Genomic DNA, 22,858 nt, shown 5'->3' on the forward strand with positions numbered 1-22,858 from the left:
AACAAAATTAAGACCATCACCTGTTTTCCTCAAAATTATGTCTTCCCTTTGATACTCTGTCAAGAGGAGAAATAAGACAATTATTTGTCCATGGCTAAAGAAAACACTAATCCAGCGGTTCTCAACTCCAGTTAATGGATTTCCCTGGATACATCAACACTGGTCTGCAGCACTGGCTAGGAGATTCGTAACTATTAAAAATCTGCAGGTGATCTGAGCATGGTGGCTTACGTTTGTAATCCCAGCATTTGGAATTCCAGGGTAGGATAGGGAATGTAAGGCCAATCTGATCTACAGAGTGGGGCCTTGTCTCCAAAAAAAGCAAGATCTCCAGGCATCTCTAGCATGAGGTTGTGGCCGAGAGCTGCATTAATCTCTTCCTCAGTTCTGTTCCCGCAGACATCCTGCCACTCACTTGTGACTCTATTGTGAGGGGGACTGGAGCAAAGGAATGGGCTTTTTCAGGGAGCCAGCCCCTTTACAACTGCTTAGTGTGGGTGCAGATGTGGGTAGGCGGGGTGGGCAACATCAAAACTTAGCTATATAGTCTTCCCACTTTTCACTCCAAGTATCAGATTGGTTCTAACATGAATATTTCAAGTTTTAAATAAGGCTGAATTTGCTTCTGAGACCTCTTTAAAATACAGAGATTTTTACAATTGCTATGCTTTTGGTTCATTTGATTTTTGTTTTTGTTTTTGTTTTTGAGACAGGGTTTCCTTGTGTAACAGCCCTGGCTGTCCTGTAACTCACTTGTAGAGCAGGCTGGCCTCAAACTCACAGAGGTCCGCCTGCCTCTGCCTCCCAAGTGCTGAGACTAAAGTGCGCCACTATACCCAGTTTAATTGCTGTGCTTTTTAAAAAGTCACTTTTTCCATAAATGAATTAAAGTAAATTGGAAATAAAGGCATATGTGAAACATTTTGGTATTCACTGAATGAATATTCATATTTGTGACTAATCAACAAACTCTCAAATCCTTGCCTTGGGTTTTTTTTTCTTCCTCTTCAGTAAAGTACTGTTAGCAAAATGATGTTTTTATTTTTAGCCCTTTCTAAGCTAGTTCTCCCTACAGTATCCACCCAAATGCCATTTTGGCATGACATTATCCTACAGGGAGTCATACATTAGATTACCAGGGTGTCGGGATGCAAATCTGATCTCCACACTATGCAACAAGGCCATCACCCAAGTCTCCTACCATGTTGCCAGCATTACAGAAGACCCGTCATACTCCATCTGCTCCTACACTTAATAAATATGTTTTGAACTTCTACATGCATAAGGCTCTTAGTAGCTCTTGCATACCAAAATGTAGAAAATAAGTGAGCCTAGTTTTATCCTTTTGGAGTCTTCCAATCATGCACACTATCTGAAAATGTTCATGGCCAAGATGCCTCGTTGAAGCGACGCAAAGCCATTGGTGCTTTGAGCCTTTCAAGGCTAAACAGCTGTGTGTAGAGAATTTCAAAAGGCAGAATCGAATAGGGCAACTTGCAATATGGAGGAGCTTGAGAAAGCTTGAGGAAGGCACAGCGGTGCCTGGTGCACACAGGTAGTCCTTCTCCTGGCCTGTCCCTGCATAGTCAACCCCATCGAGTTTCACAAGCTCTCCCTTTAGTCAGACTCTCTGTGCTCCTCTGCCAGCTAGTAGTACTTTTGCAGTTACCCAGTGTGTCTGAAGACCTTTCATGATTCCAGGGTTCCTACTAAAGCATTCTCTTGGGCTCTTCAACTCACTTGTTTGTTTCCAGTTGATAGAACTTCAATTATTGTGCATTTTATTAATGCATTCCATCTTCTGAACAGGATAGCTTCCTACAACACCAACATTGTATATTGTTACACTCTGTATCTTACCCAAGACATCTGTTCTAGCCTTCTGTGCAGAGTGGTGACTTGAATGTTAACTAGCAAAAATGTGATTTGACTTTTATTAAGTATTCTGTTAAGCACATGTATAAGTATTTTTGAATTTTGTTGAATTTTAAGCGGGAACTGTTTATTAATTCAGTTATTTGATTATGTCAGTTTTGCAGATTCCCTGGTTGATGAAATTTGATTGATGTCTTCTATAATGGGTTTTTGGTTTTTAGCTTGATTTTAGTAACGAAATGCTTGCTCTACTAAGCAGAGTGTCCTACCCCAGGGACTGCTCTGGTGATGAATAGAGAGTGGCTGCTCAGTCAGTCTCCAGGTGTCCTAGGCATAAGGACATTACTAGTCGAGCCAAGATTATCTTTTGGTTGCCCTTGCTACCTACGTAGAAATACTTAGAGCCCTGGTCTTTCATTTCTCATGCTTACAGTTATTGTAAGGGCATACGATCATTAGTCATATGAAGACTTGGTAATTTGTACTGAGTTCAGAAGATGTCTGTATAAGATTTTGCTTTAGAAGTGATTCTTACAGTGTTTACAGAACTTCGGTCTTGGAAAGGAAGGTATAGGTCACCAAAATAAGAAAGAGCTGCCAAGTATTTCTAGCTTTTTAAACACAAATTTATACTCACATTAGATAACATTTCATTTAAACGGCTCAGTGAAAATAGGAATTCTGACCAGTGTGACCCCGGGGAGTCTAGGCTGGGGCTCCCTGAGGTTTAACAGATTTCAGGGAGAGAAATGTTTTCTTTGGTGTTAAGTAGAGAGGGAGTTGGGCAGGCAAGGTTTTCTCTCTAGTGAAGACCTCCAACCATGATGGGCTGGCAGTCTGTAGCCTCTCCTCCATCCAGGGAGACAGAGCCTTGCAGGTCAGAACTGGCCATGGGAACAGCACTGATGGGTGGCAAGGCTTCTGCAGTTGGTTCTTTCAGGAGAAGCTGGTGGCAGAGAGAATTTGGGGGTGGGAGGTGAGGAAATTTTTAATAAGGAAACTCTGTTCCTAGGAATATGTAGCACTCAGTGAAGTGTAAGATGTTAAAAGACACACACACAACACACACACACACACACACACACATACACACAACACACACACACACACACACATACACACAACACACACACACACACACAGAGACACATACACACACACACACAACACACACACACAACACACACACACACACACACACACACACATACACACAACACACACACACAGAGAGAGAGAGAGAGAGAGAGACAAAGACAGGCAGAGTTAGGCAGAGGAATAGGGCAGATCCTTTTCTGAGACAGCAGAGCAATGTGGTTTTTAGAGACAGGCAGAGAGTATTGCACAGGGAAGCCCTGCCTCGTGGGAACATCAGGGGAAAGGGCAAAGGGAACTTGGGACAGGGCTGGGCGTGGGTGTCCCTTCAGTCGGGGCTCAGCAGTGCCACCTGAAGCTGCAAACTGGGCCATGCGAGGTGGTGTGGGAGGCAGTGTCTGAACACCATGTGAGTAAAACCAAAATATAAATAGCACAGGGCTATTCAGGAATGAGTGTGTCTACATTAACACACCCTTTCTCGGGCGAGTAAATGGTCAGGGGCACAGGAACTGAGCAGGAACCTGCAGAGGAAGAAGCATCATAAAAAGTATTTTTAAAACATGTATAAACACTGATAAAATTTGCCAAATTCTAGAAAAAGAAAAAAAAATCCCCCTGTCATCTCTATTTCTTTTTCCGTGACCAGAGCCATAGCCTTGCTTTGACTGGCCTGGCGGTGCCTTGTTTTGCTTTTTCTCGTCACTGAATTGACTTGCTTCAGGACGGTCAGAGAACGCACTAGCAGGAAACACATGTTTTTAGCGGGTGGTTTTAAGCGGGAAATTGTCTCTGGGGGAGACAAAATCAATTACATGCTTTCTAATAAGAATGAACACCACCTTTGCTTAATTTCCACTCCCTCTTGAAACCTCATTAAAAACGACCACAGGGCCTTTGTCTTTTCTTCAAAATCCATAAAGACAAAGAGAACAGGAAGAGCAAGATCCCCAGAAACAGCTGAACACAGCAGTGGCCAAATAAGTGATAATTGCTTATCCGCAGCCTCAGGAGCTGCCAGAGGCTGCGTGGCAGCCATGGCCAAGGGCTGGGGGCTAAGCGGGAGGGATGTGAGAAGCAATCTCATTCCCACTGCAGACCACCTGCTTGGATGAGGAGTGCCCGGCAGTCAGGGAGCCAGTGAGGTAGGGAGAGGCGGGAACTGTCTCAAAGCTGGGTCAGGAAGCAGTCAGAGCTGCTACCTACCTGACAGTGGTGAAGGTTAAGAATGGCAGCCTCATCCTTCAGACAGAGAAGTCAGAGGTAAAGCTGGGAAACTTTCCAACAGCGTAACAATGTAATCATCTTACTTAGAAACAGGAACAGACTACTAAAAAGGGAAAACAAAAGTCAGGGGAAGGAAGGAAGGAAGGAAGGAAGGAAGGAAGGAAGGAAGGAAGGAAGGGGGAGAGAGAGAGACAGACAGACAGAAAAAAGAAAGAAAGAAAGAAAGAAAGAAAGAAAGAAAGAAAGAAAGAAAGACAGAAAGACAGACAGACAGACAGACAGAAAGAAATCAGAAGGTAGAACTGAGGTATTCCTGGGGTTGTGGCCTGCCGCCCTCCTCCCCCCACCCCACCCCCACCCCTGTGAGTCTTAGGAACACATGGTCTACAGGAGCCTTGGATGAGGCTCCACAAGGCCTGGCCCCTTGTCTCTAGGGTTCTCTCAGAATGAGTGTCTCAGGGATCCCGGTTCTTTCAGGATGACTGGGAACACTCAGAAATACACACAGCCACCCCAGGCGCCCTGTGTAGAAGCTCCAAGAGTACACATAGGCTCTGGCTACAGCATTTCTAACTGAAGGGGTAGAAGTCCTCCAGAGAGTGAAGTTTTGATTACCATTCCTCTTACCTGTCCAGAGGAACTTTTTCTGAGTCCTCTGCTATCTTAAATATGTGTTTCAAATTTTTATTTTCAAGTTTTGTGCTTGGGGTACATTTGTAGCCAGTCTATGACTTAACAGAGTGGCTCCCCAGAAGCTTCAAGCTTGGGGACGCCATTACCAGAGCATTGATGTTCCACTTGCTGTATGCTTATGTCCTTTCCCCTTCCATGAACGTTAAAAATTGTATTTGATCTCCTTCTGTTCAACTCTTCTTTCCTGCCCATTCACACTCGTTTTCTAGCTTTACATTTGTGTACTGCTCTGTTATTGTGCTTGCTGCTTCTGGTCAGCTGAGCAGTTGGCCTTTACCCTGTGACCAAGCTGAGTGGATTTGTCTTACCTAAAGCAGATAAAGACCCAGCACTCCTCTGTGTGGGGAGGATAAACAGAGTGTCAGACAGACCTGCCTGCTCTGGGTTCAAGTCTGAAGCCTCTGTCTTTATTTGTGGACAGGCTCCCCAGAGCCTACTGTATCCCTGGGAGCTGCAGTCACCAGATGAAGAACTTGTCACCATCATCACATGGCTCTCTCACATCTTTGTTTAGTCTAGTACAGAAAACTGCAAGTCACCAGGAAGGCTCCTGCTGACAACAGTTTACTAGTGTTCACTCTAGAAAGATTTGCAGAAGGAAAGACAGAGGCCTATGACTTGCCTCCTGATGTCTGGGTGTCTCTCAGCTCTGTCTTACAGAAGTGAAGCCTGTCCTCTGTTGAGTGTCTTGGTCTGTGAGTTTAGTCTCTTAGCCCTTCTCTGCCTTGCTTACTTCTTGGTTAACATACCATTCCCTGACAGCAGCTTAGGTGCAATGACCTAAGATCAATTGCATGAGCGGTCTTTTAGGATAACTTGCGGTCAGCAGCTTAAAAACATTAGCAGGCTGGAGAATCATTTCCGATAATGCTCCAGGATGTGTAAATTACAGACTATCTGCATGAATTTTGAGAGAAGGAGAATGGTTTCTTAACTCTATACCTAACTTTGAAGGTGATATACAGCTACACCCTTTTGAAGACAAGGCCTTGGGAGGCTGTGTCAAACACCACCCAGACCCCTATGGAAAACTTAATGTGTATCTTCATCCCTGAAATTCAGTAAATAACCATCAATGGTCTCCAGGTAGCCTTTCTCTTATACATTCAACAGACCCTCTCCAAGACGTGTGCCAAATGACTAGCAATCATCAGCGAAAGCTTTGGGGGCTCAAGAGGTAGCAAGGCCAGCAGCATCGTTGCACTGTTCCTACTGCCTGCCTCTCTCTCTCTCTCTCTCTCCCTCTCTCTCTCTCTCCCTCTCTCTCTCCCTCCCTCTCTCTCTCTCTCTCTCTCTCTCTCTCTCTCTCTCTCTCTCTCTCTTCCTTCATAAGGAAGTATAAGGGAAAGGATCGCAAAGGTGACACCTCATTCACAGCTCAGAGTCCGCAAGCAGCTGGTCTAGAAGTCTATCTCCTGGCACATCCTCTTTACTCAATCCCTGACATCACCTTTTGCACTGGTGGTGTTTCAGAGGGTAGTCAGAACCTCCTGGAGGTAGGGTCCCTCTTGAAATATTTCATATACTGCTCAGCAATCTAAGTATTATCAGCATACTACAGGTTGAGAACTTCTCTTTCTGGGAGAAGTAGAGCAGACCTTCTGGTACATTCTTGGCCGGATGTCTGTCCCCTGTGCACTCCCCAGGGACAGAGTGACAGCTTAAAAGCAGCATGGACTGGCTGGGTGACTGAGTAATAAGCAGATTATCCTTCCAAGACATTGAATCCTTTTTTGTATATACCTTTCATTGGTGACATTTTTCCTGTTCCACAAATAAAAGGGGAGGGAAGTTGCAGGGGGCTTTCCCTTTCTGATGTACATGCTTTGTGGTCACATTCCAAAGTTGTACTCTTTGGCTGTGTCTTCCTCTGCTTTTCCTTGGTAATCATAGTCTCTGAGAACATTCTTTTCATCTAAATAGCAATTTGATGGTTTCCATAGGGATTGAAGGTAGGGTCAGCTATAGTCCTCCTCGACTTTTAGCCCTGCTGTTCAGATAAAGAACTATGGTTGCTATGTATGTTATAACTACCTGCTGCAGCTAAGAACCATAATTAAGTCCACAGACAAATCACTTTTCTCAGACAAATACTAGAACATTTTTAAAATTCACACATAGGTTATCATTAGATCTAAGATAAATTAGCATAGGTGACCTCTACATGTTTTCTAGCTCTCCAGTGCCAATCTTTAATATGAAATTCTTAGAACATAATAAATATAATAATATAAAATATCTTATATTTATAAAATGTATAATATAGAATTATATAAGATATATAAGGAGTTGTAAATACTAAAGGAATAGGACCCTTTCAGGGTTTATCATAAAGGTGTGCTACCAATATATGTGAGCATGTTATTCTGACTAAAAAGAAATATTTGGTTAGGACACAGAAGAAATATTTAAAAACTCAGGTTGGGTCCAATGATGGAACTTTAATTCAAGGCTAAAGCATGTGGGTTGGTCTTAGGACAACACCCCAGTGTCTAATTCAGGAATTACACAATCATGCTTCGCTAGCGCTCCATCCGTCATCAGAGCTCACTAGTGCACCCCATTGTGTCCCACACTTGCAGTTATAAAGCCCATTTCAGTTCCTGCCAGTGTCTTGAACACTGGAGGGAATATACAGGCAGTGGAGATCATTAAATAGTTAGAAACCCATCCTTAGTGTTTCTAACTTTCCTGGTGTTCTGTTCCCAACCTGAGGTGTCAGCTTAAACAGGCATTAGGTGTGAAATACTATTTCATGTGTGCTGCACATGTTGTTCTGAAAGACCTCCGTGGGGATAACCCCACCCGAGTCACGAGATAGCGCACACCCAAAGAATCACGAGAGACCATCTTGATGCAAACACACGAGGTAGTTTAATGACGGAGCTCCAGGCCGGCATGTATCTCACACAGGAGACAGAGGTGTCGACCACGAGGCTCAAAAGCTAGGGGTTTATATAGGAAAAGGGTGGGGGTAGGGGAAGAATTGGCGTGGCTTCACACAATTGGACAGTTTAAACATCAGCAAACTGTATGTGCAGATCGAGGTAACAGCAGAGCATCTAGTTAACATTTAACCCATGTCAGAAGGGCAGGAGATAGGCAGGCGCCGGGCCAGTCCGGACATTCTTGTATGTCTTCCCTAACTTTATGGCTAGTTGGTTCCTGGGATGACTTTACAGCCTTTGTTCTTTGTTCTAGGCCCAAAAAGCCTTCCTAACTAGCAAGCCACATGAGTCATGGACCTTGAATTTTAATTTTCTTTCAGTTCACAGTACAAGGGTCAAGTGGAAAGAGCTCTTGGATTGGGATGAAGGTCAGACCTGTGTAGAACAGGCTGTCATCCAAATCAAGGAGCTGCTTGAATGGGAGAATCCTCTTATGAAGAAAGGGCTGGAAAATGCAGGAAATCCAGGACATGATCAAGTCTATGATTCAGACTGATAAGGTCACCCTTTTTATGGTTGGTTTTGTCAACATGACACAATCCAAAACCCTTTGGGGAATGAGCCTCAGGGAGAGACTACACCTCAGAGTGGCCTGTGGATGTTTCTTAGGAATTGTCTTTATTCCACATTAATTTATATGAGATCACCTGTTATGGATGGCACCATTCCCTGGGTCTGAATCCTGAATTGTGTAACAGTAAAGAAAGAAAGCTAGGTGAGTAGTGCTAGGCACACATGCATTCATTTCTCTGCTTGCAACTGGAGATGTGATGGTAGTGGCTGCTTCGGGCTTCGGCCACTGGGACTTCCTTGTGGTGATGGCCTGTAGCCTGGAACTGTGAGCTGCATGAGTCCTTTCTTCCCTATGGTGCTGTGGTGCTGTGTCAGCATATTTTATCCCAGCAGCAGAAGGAAGCCAGGGCAACTCTGAGAGCTTAGCAGCACCCTCCCACTGACACCTGGCCCTGCTCTGCTCTCTTCCCTTTAACAGCTATTACCTTCTCACATACCTTGTAATTGCTCATATCCATAAACAGGGTCTGTTTTCTTTTGCCTAAAGTCCTCAGGCTTGGGCATCTGTTTATTCCACACACTCCAGACACCAAGAACGGTGTCTGGAAGAGCTTATACAAAACAGTAAAACCCTCTGCCGTCACATGCACTGCCATCGCCTACAGATGAGGCTGGGATACAGGCACAGGCTGTCTACTGAGCTCTTAGGTTAGCAAATGTGGTTATTAGACACATTGAACAGTTTTCTGTGTGGCCCAAACTTGCAATCTGAAGGCTAGGCTGATAGTATTTACTAGTAAATTACTTACAGGTAGTAGGATAAAAAGGGGGGAATGGGAATGAGTCGAGATCTTTGCTCCAGCCTCGAGAGATGGAGCTGCTATTCACTATTGTAGCAAACCTGGGCAGTATTGAGAGGAAAGATCAGAGTCTGTTTGGGGTGAAGTTAAATGTAACTTCCTGACTGACTTCCCAGTGTAGAGTTGAGAAGACAGGCCAAGGCTAGAGATAATAAATTTGGGAACCATAAATATAAAGGTGACTGTAGGTTGAGACTGTGGACTGACCCTCCAGCGCTTCTGTGTCAGGAGATACAGAATAAATACACACACTTGAAGTGCAGAAGCCTATGTGGCCAGGTGAATGTGCTGGCCTACAGAAGAGATGAGGTGTGCCAAAGGGATGCTGACTGCCCTGCATCAGATCCAGGCTAATCAAGAGACCTCAGGACCCTTTACACACACATTGTGAGAGCTTGGAAGGACATCAGGGGAAATTTTAACTGTCTCAGAGCTGGCATGCGTAACTTGAGTTCAAACATAGGAAAGCCACACAGACAATTTCAGATCTGTAAATTACATGTATTTTGAGTCAGCAGTTTAATTTTTTTAGGAGCTTTGTGCAGATAGGATTACATACTTGGCAAAGTTTTCTTTGCAGTATTGAGAACAATCTCAATTTTCAACAAGAAGTCCCTGCTAAAGTATATTATACATATGTATAATGAATATTATATGCAATATGTATGTGTGTGCATATATAGGTATGTATTCACATACTATATGCATATATGTAAAAATATGTGCATAATAATTTTATAAAATATATATTATTTGCAGTATTTGTTTTAAAAGATGGGGCTAGAAGCACAGAGCCTATGGCTGTGATATTTCTCTGGAAGGCTCCTGAGGTAACAGCTCAGCTGGAGTGGGGCACGGAAACTGATAGATGGAGAAAGGAAAGACACTTTCTGTGCATTGATTTGTAGGCTTAAGCTTTTTAACTTGTTGTGTCGTACTGTCTATCTAGAAGTAAATAAAATGGAAGAGAACTGCAGACGGGGCGTGGTGGGGTACTCTCTGTAGGGTGTGGTTATTTATGTCAATAAATGTATTTTTCATTGCTTAGAGCAGACCTTGGTTTTTGCTAGTGCTAGTAGTCTACCATCTCACCAATGAAGGGAAAAGAGCAAGCAAGCCTTATCTCAGTAACTGTGGTAAGGTGGCCGCTGCGCGTCCCTCTGTGACGGGCGGGACAGGAGGAGCATCTCGCTGAGCTTAGTTCTTCTGTTACCCAAATGAGTCACATGTCTGTGCATGATGGTTAAATTCCAAAAAACATCAAGTTATGCAACTTCGCTCACCTAGATTTGCCCAGATGGAAAATGCTGGCGGAGGGAGAGAGACTCGTCTAATTCATTCACAAATTGTACTGCGGTGGATTCGGCATCACACAGATCTTGCCATCCATCTGGTTTCAGGGCTATATTTAAAAGAGCTGGTTTATCTATTCTGTCTCATGTGGAATAGGATTTAACAGTTCAAAATCCATCTTAAAATAATTTGGCTTTTGTTAATGCCAAGATTGTTTTGGGAAGATGGCCAAGAAAAGGAGACTACAGCCCTGAACCATTTGGGAAGTAACTAGGCATTTCCACACCTCCACAGGATGAAGATGAAATACCCTTGTGCTCACATATACACACCAGACCTCACCAGGGCTGGGCAGAGGACTTAATCAAGGCTGTGTATCTAAATGTACTGTGTGGAAATTCGTTAAGGAACCCAATCCGGATTTCATTTCAGGGCAGTGCGTTGTGCCATAGCATTTTCAATGTGGTTGGTGATTTTCCCTCTGCTTATGTCCTAAACATCCCTGTCATGTAGATTCTATATTCTAGGTTACAAACAGCCCCCTATACGGAATTTGGGGAATTGGAAATAAATTAAAGTTATGCAATCTAGTTAAGTTTTGAGACCATTTATAAATTGGACTCTTTGATTTCACTTTCCGTCTTTTGAAACATAGAGATACTCTTGTGATTTTGTTTGATGGGAGAATTTTTTTTTTAAAGAATAGACAGCAAAGTAAATTTTCTGCTAAGAACTAATTATTCGTGTAACCACAACATTTTCAATCAGGAGCTAATTGAATCCACAGATATAGAACCCATGGAAGCAAAAACCTACTATACTTAATTTGGTAAGTTCTAAATAACTTTTTAGTTTAAAAGGTAAAATAAAACTAATCTTTAAGTACATTGTTTTAAGATCAATGTACCTCATGACTGTTGAAGTTGTGTGCTGTATTTAATCTCCTATATTTAGAATTTATAGAAGATACCATAGCCAGGATGTGTAAAAGGTCACCTGTGTTATATTTACTTATGGAAAATGGCTCTGATTTCAATGAGATGAGGAAACAATACTCTGTTTCTGACTTAGTTCCATCTCCTTTACACAGCAAGTTGCTTCTCTGTGCTTTTGTTAACCATAGTTAACATATGTGTACATAGATGTGCATATGCTGGGCCTCACACTGAGGAATGACGACGGGTTTCCAGTGTTATTTGTGCTGAGATGAATCAGTAGTAAGCTTCGATGTTTCTCTTCAGTGTGCTCTGGTACAGCTGTGGATACTTGTGCTCTTGTTTCAGGCTGGTTTCATTAGCTCATTTGAAAATTGTGTTCCCATTTATTAATTTTGAAAAACATGACAGTCTACCAATGTTACCTTGACTTTTATCATTAAATCTGAAACTCAAAAACATCCACTTAAAATATTTAAATTATAAAGCATTTTGAAGTACTCTTTGGATAATTATGTGGCCAGATGCCCATTTGCATCAGAAACCTGAGCTGTTTGGATTTTAAGGAAATGGCATGTGGAGAATCAGTGACTGGCTTGAGGTGATCCTCAGGAAAGCGTCTCCCTGCAGCAGGGTAAGCTGCATTCGGATCTCCAGAGCCCGTTGAAAAGGTGGCTGTGGTGGGCTTTTGTAACCCTCTGCTGGCAATGAGGCAGAGCCGTTCAGTGTTCCCTCGTCAGCCATGTAGCCAATCTGCGACTTCCCTCAGAGACCGTGTCTCAAAGTCAGGTGCAGACTGGCTGAAGAAGGGCACAAAATTTCAACCCCGCCTTTACACACAGGTGCACAGGCACTTGTAAGGTACAGTCCACAAACCCACACGTATGTGTCCATGTATTCACACACACAGGAAAAGCACTTTCAAAAGTGTTTCTTTATATAAACATCTAATTGACACACTTTCATATGATCATAAAAGTTTTTAAACTGTGTGTTTAAGAACTGCAGTTACAAACCTAAAGTTAATGCCTCTATGGCCTCCAGTATAGACCAGTGGACTAACATGGTTCTTTCTCATGTGGCCTGTGATTTGAGACTGAATTAAACCTTTGGACATCACCTAACCAGGGATTTTCCATTTGTCGTTTCCTTAGTTCCCAGTGTCATCACAATGAAAGTATTTAAGCAGGTTCTCTCCTTGGTTAGTATCCCAGAGGTAAAATGACCTACTGTTCTTCTCTGAGAGCAGTCTGTGTAACCAGAGGAATCCAACTGCAGGGTTGGGGGGCACAGAGCAACCAAGGCTTTAAAAGTCTGAGTTGTTGTTGTTTGTTGTTGTTTGTTGATTTGTTTTGTTGTGATGGTGGTGGTGGTGCTTTTTGTTTTTAAACAAAAAGAGTAACCATCAGGATGGAGGGGTTGCTCAGTGGTTAAAGAGCTAGTGCCGTTCTCCCAGAGGACCTGAGTCTGTTTCCCAGGTACTGCCTGTAACTCCAGCTCCAGGAAAATTCAGTGCCTTGGCCTCTTCAGACACTTGAGCTTACCCATACACAGGCACACACACACACATACATACATACATACATACATACATACACACACACACACACACATACACACACACACACACACACACACACACACACACACACATACATACAATGTAAAAATATGTTTTGAAAGAGCAACTGTGGCAGTTCTCTGTGAGATTGACCATTTGCTGGCTCCTGGGCTTAGTCACCTCTAAGCATAGGCTTGTGACTCTCTGGCTTTGTCTGGGTTGTGTACTGTGTTCTCAGCCTTCAAGCTTTGATTCCTTTAAATGTCTATCTGTGCTGACTGTTGAATAATACAGCACCTGGCCCTCAAGTCACCCTTTCACAGGACCACACTTCTAGTTAACCACTAAGATGTGGTTCTTAACTCGGGATTAACTGTAACCCCTGGCTGTATATGGATGGCAGTATGTGGAAGAATTCTAGTCTCTTTACCAGTGCTTGCCTGCCTGCCTGCCTGCCTGCCTGTGTCTCTGCCTCTGTCTATCTGTCTGTCTGTCTCTGTCTCTGTCTCTCTCTGTCTCTCTCTCTCTCTCTCTCTCTCTCTCTCTCTCTGTGTGTGTGTGTGTGTGTGTGTGTGTGTGTGTGTGTGTGTGTAGAGGACAGAGGACCACTTCAGATTGTTCTTCAAGAACCATTCACTTAACAGGGATTGCCTCATTGCCTGGGCTCACTAAATCTTCCAGGTTGTCTTGTAGCTGGCCCAAGGGTCCCTTGTGCCCCCAGCCCCTCCGTCCCCAGCATTGGGATTGTCAACAAGTACTATCTCAGATGACTTCTCTTTTTTTTTTTCTATTAGATATTTTCTTTATATACATTTCAAATGCTATCCCGAAAGTTCCCTATACCCTCCCCCCACCCTGCTCCCCTACCCACCCACTCCTACTTCTTGGCCCTGGTGTTCCCCTGTACTGGGGCATATAAAGTTTGCAAGACCAAGGAGCCTCTCTTCCCAGTGATGGCCGACTAGGCCATCTCCTGCTACATATGCAGCTAGAGACACGAGCTCTGGGGGGGGGGGGGGGGTACTGGTTAGTTCATATTGTTGTTCCACCTATAGGGTTGCAGACCCCTTTAGCTCCTTGGGTGCTTTCTCTTGTTTCTCCATTGGGGGTCCTGTGTTCCATCCAATAGCTGACTGTGAGCATCCACTTATGTGTTTGCTAGGCACTGGCATAGCCTCACACAAGACAGCTATATCAGGGACCTGTCAGCAAAATCTTGCAGGCATATGCAGTAGTGCCTGGGTTTGGTGGCTGATTATGGGATGGATCCCCGGGTGGGGCAGTCTCTGGATGGTCCATCCTTTCGTCTTATCAGCTGACTTTTCTCCATGGATTGTGGGAATAAGCTGAGGGCCTGGTGCTGTTACATCTGCTCTGGCCTCTGCTACCTCTCTAACTGGTGTTCCCTGGTGCACTTTTCCCTTTAAAGGAAACATGGCGAGTTGTACTTTCAGTCATTTATGTCATTTAGTTGAAACCAAACTAGTGTTTGGGATATAGACCAACAGGAGAAACATAATTATTTTGTTAAGAATTAACTCCAAGATAATGTGACAAGTTATATGTGCCTCTGAAACGTACAAAAGTATGGCAAATGTGTTCTGGAAGAGCATTTTGGAAGTAAAAAGATACAAGGAGCCATGTCTCTGTCTGCCATTATTGTTGACCTGGTCTATTTCTGAACCGCAGACTGCTTCCCACTGTCCACACAGCAGAGGCAGCAAGGCAGCAGCAGCAGCCATCTGCCCCTCTCCAGACAGTGCTCTCTGAGGTACCAAGGCTCCTTAGGCTCTCACACATGCTGTAAAGCTCCTAATACTGATTTTGCAGATGACTGTCAGAGTAATTTTCTCAGGCTAAACAAAATTCCAGTTTTTAAACTATCTATGAAAACTATGTTTTTTTATCTATAATCTTGTGAAAAATGCTTAATCTTTGAAGCTGGAAGGGCCTCTGTTTCAGTTCCCAATGCTGCAGATTAGATGACGAGACAGGCCTCCCTCACAAAGGCCTCTTAGTGTGCATCGTTTCTCACTGGTGACAACTCAGAGGTGTCACTGATGGAGTGTTCCCAGTGTTCCTGGGCTTCTTCCTAGCCCAGCAGAAGCTACTTTGGGGAGCTCCTAATCTTCCTATGCTTTTAAGATCCATCCGTAAAGACTCTACTAAACAAGCCTTATTAAAAAACCTGTGTGGTGGGTGCTACCTCAGTGTGAGAGTTGAGGGACTGCCAATCAAACAGCTGTAATCCAGGGCCACGGGGAAAAGATACAACTGCTGAGCATGAGTGCAGAGAAAGCTCGCATGCCAGAGAGTAAGAGCCACCTGACCAGGAGAGTCAGGCAAACTGAGAGGCCCTGGCCCTGCCTGCCAGCAGTCAGCACTGAGCTGTGCTATTCGCTCCCTGCTTATGTCCCAGGCTCTGGATGACCTGTGGTCTGCTGATAAGAGACACTCAGCCTTACTCCTCAAAGATTTACGTGAGAGGGATTGGCTGTTATCTTGTATATGGTTACTTAAAATCACAGAGTCACTTCCTTAGGTTTTCCAAAATGTAAATTTGTCTGATTTATTATTTTTAGTTTATTTTATGAGATTAAAATAATTTTTAAATAACCTATTTATCTTGTAAAGTTTTATATTGTGCCACATGGCTGTCTTATCTTCTGTATGACATGCCTTCTAGTACAAAAATGCTACCTTGGTATTACACATACACATATTTTGGTGCTTATTTCAAACAAAGCCATTGTTATATATTTTTGTGTCACTGTTTTAATATTGTTACCATCTTGGCTGTATGATATCTAATAACTTTGCCATTGTGTTCCCTAACAAAATTATGAATAGTTATGCTGATTGCTTAAACACAAGTTACCATTCTTAGTTTGCTGTTAATGTACCTAGAGCTCTGTGGCCATTCTTGCAAAGTAACTGGCATGTTTGAATAAGGAGCTTTACTACAATGTAGCATGACGTGTCATCAAATTGCTTACCAGTGGTGTGTCATCAATACGTAACCAGATAATGTTTTAACTTCAGCAATCAAGAATTACTCTCATTATTCGAAATGGTGAGATCCCCTGACTTTTATATTAGAGATCATTGTCTATTAATTGACACAAATAGGGAAGTTCTCTTTAGAAACCCACATGGCAAAAAGCTCCTCTTTACTTCTTGAAGAAAGTGTTCCTCATTAGGTTTTATGTTAGAATCTTTTAATAAGGGAGAACATAGAGAACACTGTTCAAGATCACTTAAAAATCATGTCCATGTGAAGTAGGCAGTGACTAGAAAGAAAAAGTAGACCCTTACCGGCCCTCCTCACTTCCTGCCCCCTTCCCTTGAAGGACAGACAGGATTGGTGGTCTTGTCATTTCTGGAGCTTCAAGTGTTATCCCTGAGCCTAGCCCTGTACACATCTCTCTAGCCTGACTTAGCTCCTTACTCTCCTAGTCCAGCTGTCCTCCAAGAAATCCCTAGCCCTGCCCTCTTAACGTGCTAAAAATGCCTGCGTCTGCACCTGTCCCAGCATCTTAAACCATAGACTCCTAGAGGGAGAACCTCTGCGTTTAGGTGCAGTGTGGGGGCTGAGGTTTGTAACTTTCCAGTGAGGCCCCACTCTCAGAGCTCCATGCTCTGTAGAGTGTCTGAGTGGCTGCAGTTCTCGCTCCTTACCTGTCCAGGACCCACAGACCCACCCCCTCTCCCAGCCCACTCCTTCCTCCCTATGCCCTTCTCTTTCCTACAATTAAACAACGAGGAGTTTTCAAACATCTGGGGCAGGCTGGATGACTTGATCTTAACATTTGCTTTTCTGAGTTTTACAGCCACTGTTGACCTTGCACTGTGTTTTAAACAGAATTGTTTTATAAAAGGAGAAGGAACCCTGTTTTTAAGTTTCTTGATAAGATAGGACTCTTTTTTTTTAACTGGAGTAGTTCTTTGTGATAAATATTTGGAAATAGGAAAATTACTTAATACCCAACTCAAACAAGTCCTTTATGTCTACTAGAAGGCTCCCTATGTCTTACTAGAGTAACTCCTGTTCTTATCAAGGTGTGTGTGTGTGTGTGTGTGTGTGTGTGTGTGTGTGTGTGTGTGTGTACACATTCATGTGGGCAGGCACATATATGAGTGTGCATATACATGGAGGCCAGAGGTCACCCCCAAGTTCCTCTACTGCTGTTCACTTGTGTTTTGAGATAGTGTGTCACTTACTGGCCTGGAACTCACTGAGCAGACAAGTCTGTCTGGCCAGCTAGTCCCAGGGGTCCTCTTGCCTCCACTCCACTCCCCAGTGTGAGGCTTGCAAGTCTATGACAGCACAGTTGGCTTTTGAGCAAGAGTCCTTGTGACCACATGTGGTTCCTTACACTGGCACAACAAGCCATTTTCCCATCTAGCTGCCAGCCTTGCTGCTTTTTTTTTTTTTCTTCTGTGTCTTGTTTTCCTTTAGTCTGTTAAAGAAAAAACTGGTGGAGCATGCAGCTCATTGTCTGAGCTCTTCACAGCACCAGAGAGGACTGGGTTCAGTTAATCCCATTGGGATGCTCCTGGTGCCTTGTTAGCAGAGCAGAGGGTGAATAAACAGAATGGCTGGTGTTGGCATGGAGTTTTCTAGCTACTCTTAAGAAGTGTAAGAATTAAGAATTTAGATTCTTTTAAATGTGGGAAAAACAGAAAAAAATACTAAATTGGCAGCTTATTGTAGTCACTTTAAATCTGTCAGCTTTTTAAAAGTATTTTTTACTTTATGTATATGGATGTTTTCCTGCATGTATGTGTCTATGTATTATCTACATTCCTGGTGCTCTCCAAGACCAGAGGCAGGTATCAGGTCCTATAGAAGTAGATTAACAGATTGTTATGAGCCACCATATGGGTGCTGAGACTCAAACCCAGATCCTCTGATAGAGTACAGCGCTCTTAGTCACTCCAGCCCTGTGCGTCAGCCTTTGATTAATGTTTAGACAGTAAGAGACAGTTGTCAGTCACTGCAGAGAGTTGTTTTGAAATGGTATCATATAGGAAGGGGTTTAGACGATAGAATACTCAACCAGAAAGTGAGCATGACTGAAATAGCACAGAAGTCGGGTACAGTGGCACACATCTGCCTATTCTGCGGGCTGGGGTAGGAGGATTGCAGGCTCTAGGCAGTCCAGCACGGGAAACTTAGCGAGACCCTAGCTCAAAATTAAACTTAAAAGGCAAGTGAGGTGGTGCAGTGGATAAAGGAACTTGCCACTAAGCCTTATAACCTGAATTTGGTTTCAGGGCATACATGATGAAAGGAGAGAACACCAACTGAAGCGCGTTATCCTCTGAACACATATATTACATATTGGGCCATTGCATTTCCATATGCGTGTGTGCATAAACACACACACAATACATAAACATAAATGTAAAGAAACTTTATTCCACTTTTAAAATAAGTAAATAATGAAACTTAAAATAGAGCTGATGATACATCTCATTGTTAGAATGCTTGCTTACTATGCATGAGACCCTGATTTTAGTCCCCATTACCATGAAAAATAAAATAAATGTAAAGCAGGAAATGCTTCCCATCTAACAGTTACTATAAGTGCAGTAAGTAGCAGAAAGGACTCTTCTCAGCGTCTCTCAGTAGGGGCTGGGCACATCCACACTGGCTCACCCAGCGCTCAGGCTCTGGCGCTGTCAGAAGCATGAACACAGGTTCTGCACCAGTCCAGGGTCAGATGCACTGGGCAGCAGAAAGAAGAAAAATGAGGTGCAGAGCAGTGTGTGCTGTGTGGTGCTCCTGGGCTTGTGTGTGCATCCAGACAGTACAGTGAAAAGAGAAACCACACTACTGAAGAGATAGGGTCCAGAGTGTGACGTCAGGGAGAGCAGGGAAGAAGCCCACCAACCCGGGTACACCGGTCTTCCCAGTCACGGGGCTTCCCGAGTAAATTAAAAAAGAAAAAGGAAAAGCGCGTAGACACTGACACAGAGACACAAAAGTGAGCCAACAGTTGGACTCAGCTGTAAGCACGTGAGTAAAAGGACTTACTGTGTGTTCTCTGTAAGACCTACCCCAAGGACAAAAGTGATAGAATTTAAGTTTGGCTCACAGTCTTCATTATTATGATTCACGTTGGTCCATTAGGAATTAAGATTTTTCACCTAAAAAGGAAAAATAAGCATGAATTTTCAAAAGTTATGTAAAAACATTTTTAATTAAATTTGAATCCAAAGTACTGGTAAGATCTCCTTTTCTTTTTTCCCTCCCTCCCTCCCTCCCTCCCTCCCTTCCTTCCTTCCTCCCTCCCTCCCTCCCTCCCTCCTTCCCTTCCTTCCTTCCTTCCTTCCTTCCTTCCTTCCTTCCTTCTTTCCTTTTATTTTTTTATGCTGTTTTGTTTTATTTTGTTTTTCAAGACAGGATTTCTCTGTGTAGCCCTTGCTGTTTTAGAACTAACTCCATAGACCAGGCTGGCCTGAACTCACCAGGATTCAGGATCTCTTTTAAAATGTTCATAAGTCTTGTATGAGTTACTATTCTCTTGCTATGAAGAGATACCATGACCAAAGCAACTTACAAAAGAAAGGGTTTGAGGGCTTACGAACATTTTAAAGGCTTAGAGTCCGTGACCATTATATGGGGAACAAATCGTCAGGCAGGCATGGTGTTGGGGCAATAGCTTTGAGTTTACATGCAATCCTCAAAGCAGAGGCAGAAAGAACCAACTAGAATAAAGGGGTCTTTGGAAACCTCAAATATCACCCCTAGTGACACACCTCCCAATTCTCAAATATGGAAGTTTATGGGGGATATTCCCATTCAAACCATGCTGGTCACATTGCCTGAAGAAGGGAAGTGCCCTAAATGCCCATCAACTGAGGAGTGAATAAAAAATATATGTAATATTGTTTATATAATAATACTATTATAGAAAATATATGTGCTACTTAAGGAAGTAGGAAATTTATACATAAATGGATGAGGCTAGAAACGATTATTCTGAGGTATCCCTGCTACAGAAAGACAAATGTCTCATGGTTTTGTCTCATTTGTGGATAATAGCTTTGTATTTTCATATATGTGTATTACATTTGGAATACCTGTAGAGGTTAGGAAGTTAGTAAGGAGCCATGGGAACTGGCCTAAGGTAAAGAACAGGAACGGTGAGGAATGGGAGATCAGGGTAAAGAAGGAGTATGGGGGAGGGATAACTAACACTGAGGGCCTTCTAGAAAACCCACATGGGAAACCCCTAAACAGGAAGCTTCCTAAAACATATGTATGTATTCATGCATTCATGCATACATACATACACACACACATACATACATACACAGTTTAAATAGAGTTACCCTACAGCAGGAGGTAATACAACAACTAGACAACCCATGCTAGCTCTTAAACGCGTTCTCACGACTGGCCAGGAAGAACACAACAAACCAGAATCTTCTGCGGCAAAACTTTATTGCTTACATCTTCAGGAGCAGGAGCGCAAGCCCCCAGCCCCAAAAACGAAAGCCCCCCGCTTACATCTTTAGGAGCCAGAGCGCCAGCGCGCCAGAGCGCCAGCGCGCCAGAGCGCCAGCAAGAGAGCGAATGGCGGAAACCCCGTCCCCTTTTAAGGAGAATTATTCTTTGCCTAGGACGCATCACTCCCTGATTGGCTGCAGCCCATGGCCGAGTTGACGTCACGGGAAAGGCAGAGTACATGTAGTGGTAAAATACCCTTGGCACATGCGCAGATTATTTGTTTACCACTTAGAACACAGGATGTCAGCGCCATCTTGTGACGGCGAATGTGGGGGCGGCTCCCAACATCTCCCCCTTTCCTTTTAATAAGAGCAATAGGCCACCCATATTAATGAGAGTGGAGATAGAGGTCAAATCCCCAGTGTGCAGGTAAAGGAGCCATGTACAGGATTAGCTCTTAGGCTCACAGGCTTTTACCCAGAGCAACCCTGACCTGCTCCCGTGTCGTTTTGCCTGGAGAGAAGGACACTTGGACACTCAACCTTCTTGAAAGATGACATGTCTCTCTAGAATAGGCTCATATATGCCGCAGAGCCCTTCTACTGCAGTGCTTAGCTGTGCAACTCTCTCGGGCTGCTGAAGCACACTCACTCTATCCCGTGCAATGAGTCTAGCCTCGTGGGATGCAAGAGCTGAGTGGCCAGCGACCTATTGCCTAAGCATAGATATATCAGGGGAAGCACCATGTTCTAGAGCTGCAAGTGCCTGGGCAATAACCACCTTGTCTCTCCTAGTTTGGGCCTTAAGCTTACAGACCAACCAAAGAAGCAACACTAATCCACAGCAAAGTGTATCTCCAAATAATATCAATCCCACCCATTCTTTAAAGAAGGGAAATGCTGAGGAGATCCAATTGGGTAATCCTTTGGTCAGGGACAGGTCCAAGCGCGTGGAGTTGACCTGAAGTCTCAATTCTCGAAGGATCTGTTCAAATTTAGCCGTCCAATTCTGTAACATATACTGAAAAAGACTTTTTGACAAATTAGCTGCCCTAGTAAATTTTTCATACTGAATGGAAGTAACACACAATCCCGGAAACTTTTGTTCACATCCCAGCTGAGCTATTTGCCATAATACATCTAGTTGTACCTGGACAAGATCTATGAGTTGATTAACCAGCATGAGACCACCCTGTATCTTGACATTAGCTGAGGCCTGTTTATCTATGACTGTAGTCACTGAGGCTGACAAAGTGTTAATGGTGTCAGTCGTCTGGACCTGTCCAGACAGAGCCAAGGCTGTCTGAATCAAGGCCAAACCCAGTTCCTAGTTAGTGGTAAAAAAGCAGGGGAATACTTGAGCATTATACATCACCGTCATTAGGAGTGGAAATGTCGACATTATCCCCCAACGCTGCTCTCTCTTTATTATTGACGCCCTGGACATCACCAAGACGAGGGACATCAGTATTCCCTTGGTAAGTCTGGATTTTTCGGGTGAGTCTTTCTGGTATCCAAAATGGGTTGTTTTCATTCTGTGGGAAAACACAGATAGCTCCCCTGGATCTTATCAAAATAGGATCCGGGCCATACCATTTATTATCAAGGACATTTTTCCATTTAACCATCTCATTGGGCCTATCTGGCTCTGAACAATGACGTTCAGCCGCAGTATGGCCATGAACATCAATATTTTAAAAATTGAGTGTAAAGAGTGCTATAGACACAGACACTCTTGGTACTCGGGGTAGAGTCTCCTCAATTCCCCTCTTCTGTTTTATAAGATAGGCTTTGAGGGTGCGATGCGCACGCTCAACAATACCCTGTCCTTGAGGGTTGTATGGAAGTCCAGTCAGGTGGGTCACGTCCATCTGACGGCAGAACTGCTGGAATTTTTGAGATGTATAAGCTGGTCCATTATCAGTCTTAAGGAGTTTGGGTTTCCCCCAAGCACTCCATGCCTCAAGACAATGTTGAATCACATGTGAGGCCTTTTCTCCGGTTAACGGAGAAGCAAACATGATGTCAGAACATGTGTCAATGGACACATGGAGATATTGAAGTTTTCCAAAGGAAGAAACATGTGTAACATCCATTTGCCAGACCTGTAGAGGTCGAATACCGCGTGGGTTAATTTCCACATGAGGAACTGGCAAGAACTCACAGCAGCTTTGACATTGAGTAACAATGTCATGGGCTTCTTTTCTTGTCAAGGAGAAACGACTGCGTAATGTTTTAGCCGTCACATGAAAATTGTTATGAAAATTTCTTGCAGCCTCTACCGGGGATGATAGGGCAGCAGTCACCACTTTAGTGGCCTTATCTGCCAAATCATTTTTCAGAGCCATGGGGCCAGGTAGGCCTGAATGGGCTCTAACATGAGTAATATAAACAGGAAAT

At 43.6% G+C, this 22,858-nt stretch overlaps 1 protein-coding gene across 5 annotated transcripts in view; it reads left to right on the plus strand.

Annotated features, from left to right (window-relative positions):
- The window catches only part of Plcl2 (phospholipase C-like 2), a 179,630-nt gene that overhangs the window by 131,347 nt on the left and 25,425 nt on the right, over positions 1 to 22,858 (plus strand). The window lies entirely within an intron of this gene.

The sequence above is a fragment of the Mus musculus genome, chromosome 17 (genome assembly GCF_000001635.26).
Source record: "Mus musculus strain C57BL/6J chromosome 17, GRCm38.p6 C57BL/6J".
In the NCBI taxonomy this organism is placed as follows: Eukaryota; Metazoa; Chordata; class Mammalia; order Rodentia; family Muridae; genus Mus; species Mus musculus.